Below are 6,597 nucleotides of genomic sequence, written 5' to 3' on the forward strand. Positions count from 1 at the left end.
CCGACCCCGACCCCGCCGGCGCCCCGCGAGCCGCCCGAGCCCACACCCGCCGCGGCCGCTCGCTCACCTCCAGGCGCAGGGAGGCCCCGCAGGCGCGCAGGAACTCGCGGATGTTGCTCAGGCACTCGTTCTCGCTCCGCGGCTCCGGGTAGACCTGCAACACAGAGCGCGGGCGCTGAGCGCGGCCGCGGCCACGCCGCACCGGCCCGGAGCAAGCCCGCCGCCCTCCCGCCGCCTCTCCTCACCCTTTTCCTTCCTCCGGGCTGCACCAATCTTGGCCCCTTCCCGCACCCGGAAGTCGGTCCGGCGCCGGAAGTGACGTCTCGGCCCGCGGCCCCGCCCCCGGCCGCGCACCACCGCGGCCTCTTCCGGTTGGTGGCGGCCGGCTCCCGAGGACACGCCCCCACCCGGCCCGCCCCGCCTCCGTCTCCCGCGCCCCGCCTCGTCTGCGCTGGAGCTTGCGCGTCGGGTCCCGAGGAAGCCGGGAGAGCTCGGGCCCCGCGGCTCGGGGCGCTAAAAGGAGGCGGGCAGGACTTCTGTTCTTTGTCTCCTCGGTGCACCGAGGGGGCAGTTCTTATTGTAACGCTGCAGTGTACGGGAACTAGCAGCACGCTGTGCACGTCGGCATTAAGCAGCATTTTTTCCGGCTGCAGGCCGGGGGCTTGATGAATGGGTAACCCGAACCGTCGCAGCCGAAAGCCTGCGGAAGGCGCCGGGGCCGCGTACAGGTCGAGCCCGACCGCGTGATCGCTGAGCCGACCCCCGCCCAGACGCCGAGAAATCGGGGGAGAGCCAGCGCCTGCAGCCGCCAGGAGGAGCCGTGAGACGTCCACCAGCGCCTCTTGCTCTGAAATCGAAGGGTTATTTACCTGGCGAAGAAGGAAACCGCTCTCCCGCACTGCGGGCGAAGCGCTGGGCGGCGTCCGCAGGCCTAGCCCCAGCCCCCGGCGACGCGGGCCTGCCGCTAGGGGGCGCGCCGCGGCCGGCTCGTGGGCGTGACGGAGCCGAGCCGGAGCCGAGCCCGGGCTCTCGAGAGGAAACGAAGCTGTCTGCGCCCTACAGATGAGAGATTATTCGGAGGAAGCGCTGATGTGTCCCCTCCAAACTGAGCAGCTCTGGTTTTTTCCTCAATGAAACTTCAAAGTAGAAGATCAAAACCAAAGTTGCCTCCTAGTCCATTTTGTTCCTTCCTAGAATTTTAAAAATTATGAGTCAAGTACTCGTATCTAATTTTCTTGTCATAATTGTAAATGGTTACAAAAGGAGTCATTTCTGACAGTTCTGTTAATAGCATCTTTAACTATTATTTTTTAAAAGTTACCAACATAATCCAAATAAAATAAAGATGTAGTACCTATTCTCTAGCCAAACACGTTATGAACTCTGAAAATCAGACGTAAATTCCTTTTTCCTTTCATTCAGGCCCATTTCACTTGCCTCAAAGAATCAGTATCCTAACGAAATCTATTTCTATGCTTAAAAGTCTTGCGTTCACGTTATCTTTTGTTACAAGAGAACCATGCAAGAAAGTCATCACTTACTGATTTGTCTGTTTGTCAGCTCACCTTCTTGCTGAAATTTACACGTAACCCCAAATGAATGCTTGTGGCCCATTCTCAATCATGTAACCCCAAATGAATGCTTGTGGCCCATTCTCAATCATGTAACCCCAAATGAATGCTTGTGGCCCATTCTCAATCATGCATTTGCGGGTGGGGCAGCAAAGCCCTGGGATCGCTCTCCTTCCCAGCTGGGTGTGAGCAGGGCCAGCCTCTGCCTTTTTGTCTCGTTTCTCAAGCTAAACAGATGTCCTCTCAGTCTTGAGTGTTGTGGGTTGTTTGCTTTTCTTACTTTTCTACTTTTAATTGATAAGTTTGCTGTTTAAAATGGCCTCCAAACATAGTGCTGAAGTGTTGTCTCGTGTTCCTCGGTGCACGAAGGTTGTGGTGCGTCCTGCGGGAAGACGCGGGCGTTAGACAAGCTTCGTGCAGGCAGGAGTCACAGCGCTGCCGGCCGCGAGTTCAGGGTTGGAAGAGGGTGTCCGTGGGTCCGGGTGAAGCAACCTGTGTCGTGCGTGGCGAAGCCATGGAAAAGCTGCTAGAGGCGTGGCTCTGTGACATGGCCAGTGCCAGAGGCACAGTGGACAGCACTGTACTGAGGCTGAAAGCCAAAAAAATGCACAGTCACGTAACCCAGGGTCAAGGGCGTGCTGAACCCCAGCCAGTGCAAGCTGGCTTGCACATCTACACAACGCAGCACGAGAGGATGGTTCTGCAGACGAGATAGCTGCAGAAAACTTCAAAAACTATCTGTTAAATGTGAATATGAAAAGGGCTATGTTGAAGAACCATTTTTCAATGCTCATGAAACAAATTTGTTTCACAAGAATGTCAGCAGACACATTTACATAACGGAGGTGGCTTCCAAAGCCCCTGGCTTTAAAGCATTGGTACACCATGTAACCTCACTCCTGTGCACCAATGCCATGGGGGCTTTAGTGCAAGCCCCTCATGTTCTGCAGAACCCAGACCCCCTTCACACTTAGGAAAAACCTCAACTGTAGGCCAGTTCACCGGAGGTGGAACAAACAGGCATAGTTGGCGTCTGAGGTATTCTGGGACTGGTCCCACCGCTGCTGCAGTCCACAAATTGAAGGCTATCTCCAGGGCTTTGTTAATTCTGGATAATATTCCAGCTCACTGCCATGAAGAACTTGAAGATGCCCATCTCAACACAGAAGTCCTTTCAGTGCCCCCAAATACTACATCGCTCATCCACCCCCTCAGTCAAGGTGTAATAAAGGCTTTCGAAGCACATTACACGAGGTCATTCCTCAGCAAAGCTAACCAAAAAACATACAGTGGAGCTTGAGGAAGTCTTGATGCCAGCGAGGAAGCCACTAAGATCCAGTGCTGGAAGTCAGCCGTGACCCAAAGCATTACGGAGGGTGTTGGCATAGACTGGGACACCATCAAACAGGCTCTGATCGATAACTGTGGGGAAAACCTTTGGCCAGACTGAAAAATTTCAAAGGGTTATAGAAAGTAAAAAGAACAGAGTCAAGAAGGTAATGTGTACTGCACAGCAAATAAGCAGAGAAGGCTTCAACAGCATGACAGACAATGTGGAGGAGATGTTGGCAGAGAAGGCAGCAGAGCCAACCGAGGAGGTGATACACGGCATCGGAGTCAGTGACAAAAGCCAGGGCAGTGATAACAGTCGGCTCAAGACTCCCAAGAATTGTCCCTCTCACAGCAGCCAGAATATCCAAGTGGAGTACTCCCTAGGGGCAGTGACTGGAAGGATTGTGACCCCGTGCTTGAGCAAAGCCTCGTGTTCAGGCGCCTCACCACCTCATCTGTGCCTCGTGCTGGCTGAGGCATCCAGGATCTGAGGCGAAAGGCCTGGCAGACAAGGTTCAAGCAGTCTTTCTAGCCAGCTTGAGAAGGAAGCTGCAGAAGCCCTCCCGGGGAACCACCGCGTGACAGCGTGTCACCCTCGTGAACATCTTCCTCTGCAGGACGCGCCCCACCAGTCTCTCCTTCGGTCTTCGTCGGCTTGAAGCCAGGCTGTGGGAGGCGAGACCACTGACATCCTGCGGCCTGGCCATGGGAGGAGGGGAGCGAGCATCTGGTGAAGCTTTGCTCTGCGTCATGCTTTTCTTGGGACTTCATTTGCACTCCTGCGATATGCAGTGTGTGCTTGCCGTGCTGCACCGCTTGTGAACATGCTCTGTGTATGTACAGCTGGGTGACAGAGGTAAGCTGATGCCGTCACGGTACAGTACAGCACGCAACACTGGTCGGAGTGAGGAAGACATACCGTGGGTAACTATTCTGGGGTCTGTTTGTTTATGTATTTTGTATACGTTCTCACTACACAGCTCAGATTCGTAGTGATCCTCCTGTTTTCGGCCTCCCCAGGCACTGGGTTACAGGCGTGTGCCGCCATGCCTGGACTTGGTTGCAGGCTCAGCTCGTCCTGGGGCGGGGCCAGCACAGCAGAGGACAGAGCCCTGGTCCCTGCGCTTGTGCTTGCCTAAGCAGGCGCTTAGTCTGCTGAGCCATCTCACCAGTCCGCGTTTAACTGTTTGTCTCAAAAACAGATTAAATTAGCTGTCTCCAAACAAAACCCTCGATAAAACGAAATCATGTATTCTGTCCAGACTCTTACACAAGCCTGCTTTTACTTCCCCAAGGAGTAATGCTGTTGCCACGGACAGTTTAGTACCTGAGGTAACTTCATTGACCACAATCACCACAGACAATGAGAAGCTACATGTAAGATTATTAGGCCATGAGAAACTACTTGCTACGATCTGATTTAACACAGCTGTCCTGGGTACACAAGTCACAGAAACTATAAGTAAACTGCAGGTTCTGATAAGTACAAAAGGCAAAACCTTATTTGGAAATGTACATCTTGATGAGAAAAGTGGGACTTTGAAAAATTAGTTCATTTACTGCGGGCACTTATCTCTTTCGCTAGAGTGAGCTGCGATCCAGCCTCAGTTGGTGTCTGGGACTTCTCTACGCTCCTGCTGAGAAACCCTGTTCAGGAAGCTAAGCGCACGGACATGGGAGGAGCTTGCGGGTGCTGGGTGTGGCTCACCAGGGAGCAGATACTGAGCACTGCAAGGTGCTGGTGTAAGGCTGGGCCTAGGAACAAGGAGTCTGCAGCCTTCAGAGCATGTGACAGTCTGGGCTCCGCCCATCACAGGTTGCAGCCTGCACCACCCGCTCACAGCTTGATTGGCATCTCCTTTGATTTCTGTGCAAGCCAGGCAGTTCAAACGCTGAGGTATGAACTCCCCGTCATTTGGACGGCTGACTTCCCAACGCCCCGGGTGGTTTCAGCCGGCCACTGTCACGCACATGGCCCCAGGTTCCCTGTCCCGCAGCGGTGCTCCACGCAGGACAGCACACAGGTGCACAGTGTCTTTGGTGTGAGCAAGGGGGGCCACAGAAAAGAGGGCATGCAGCCCGCCTCCTCGGTCCTCAGCTAATTCGGGAGCCTGGACAGATTCCCCCAAAACATGTGCTGATCTCAGAGGCTTCCTGTCCACACCTAAGGTGCCAAGTGTGAGCCCCTTCAGAGAACATACCTGCTTGGAAAACTGCAGTAGAGAGAAAACCTCACAATATGTAAATGAGCGGCACCTGGCTGTATAATAAACCTGTCAGGTCACCCAGGATAAGTCCCTTGGCCCTCATCCAGTGGAAGCCTCAGCCTTTCTCACTGAGTTGTTGGAGGAGCAAAGGGATCACGTATTAGCTCAGCAACACGTACTGGGCTGGACTCCTTGGCTGACTGTGTAGCTCTGAGACAGGGTCCTTGCACTTGGCATGGCGGGCACAGGCATCTAGAGCCTTTCTGTCTGGGGTCTAGAGAGAAAAAGCAAACGGAACTGCATAGTCAGGGATGTGACGGTGCAGCCCAGGCACGATGGTGCCCACTGCCCCAGCTACTAGGGAGGCGAAGGTGGGACGGTCGCTTAGGCTGTTGAGTTCAAGACCAGCCTGTACATGATAGCAAGACCCTGTCTCAAAAATAAGAGGAAAAAAATATAAAAAAATAAAAGGGGGGGGTGACATTCTCGAAGTCCATGACAGTCTCAAGGATAGTACACAGTGGCAGCTGAGGTCACGACTGGGATTGCAGAGAGAAGCAAAAACCTGCAATGCTGTGCATCTCGGCTACTTTTTCCTTATTGCTGGGAAAAATACCCTAAAACCAAAATTATGGAAGGAAAGGTTTATTTAGCTCACAGTTTGTGGTTTCAGTCCATACTCAACTGGCTGCAAGGCAGAGTGGCATATGGCAGAGGGCAGCAGTTCACGGTGGCAGAAAACAGCAAAAAGCAAAAGGGAGGGGCAGCACAACAGTGGCGAGGAGGCCGCCTCTCTCCTTTCCTTCTGTTGCCTTCAGGCTGTCTGCCCAGGGCAGGTGTAGCACTCACACCCTAATCCCAGCCTTGCATCCTGAATTAATCACAAACTCTAGAACCGGGCCCCAGTGACTGCAGGAGGCTTTACACGTAAACCTTAACACTGTGGCACAGTACCGAAAGGCCAAAGCCCCCTCGCACCTCCTAGAGAAGCTCCGCACGGGCAGTGGGAGAGGCGCGCCACGTCATGAGCAAGTTACTGCCCCAGCCAGCGCCAGCACTGCTGGCAAGGCGGAGGCCGTGAGACGGCAGAGGGGGCAGGCGCACTCAGGAGCCGGCGGTCTCCTGCACAACAGACACTTTTGCCCTAGCCTGGCAATTATCCAGCTGAGAGATGAAAGCCAACGTCACAGAGAGCCGTGCTTAAGCACGCTGGTAGCCGCTCCCTTCAGGTAAGTCTTGCACACACAGGGCAGGGCCTGTGGGCGCCTCCAGAAGGACCCCAAGCACCACCGCCACCGCCGCCCAGGTCACTCTTCCTGCACTGCTGCCTGGATTTCTCACTCCAAGGAAAACTCCAGGCTTTCTTTCAAAGGTCAGTTAGACCATGCCACAGGCAGTCTCAAAGCCATTAGGATTTTCCTTACAAGTTGGGCTTTCAGGCTTCATGTGCAGTGATGGGTGTCTGGCCTGAGCAACCTCAGCAATCT

At 54.2% G+C, this 6,597-nt stretch overlaps 1 protein-coding gene across 2 annotated transcripts in view; it reads right to left on the reverse strand.

Annotated features, from left to right (window-relative positions):
- Positions 1-317, reverse strand: part of Arhgef7 (Rho guanine nucleotide exchange factor 7) — an 85,357-nt gene extending 85,040 nt beyond the window's left edge. Inside the window, exons 1-2 of one of the 2 annotated variants that reach the window (XM_004631166.2) lie at positions 246-317; positions 68-154 (exon numbers count right to left, since the gene is read on the reverse strand). The gene's annotated coding sequence lies outside the window, so the exon portion shown is untranslated. The other variant, XM_004631167.3, reaches the window with a different exon arrangement.
- Between the last annotated feature and the right edge of the window lie 6,280 nt (positions 318-6,597).

Source organism: Octodon degus, unplaced genomic scaffold (assembly GCF_000260255.1).
Source record: "Octodon degus isolate 3935 unplaced genomic scaffold, OctDeg1.0 scaffold00039, whole genome shotgun sequence".
NCBI lineage: Eukaryota > Metazoa > Chordata > Mammalia > Rodentia > Octodontidae > Octodon > Octodon degus.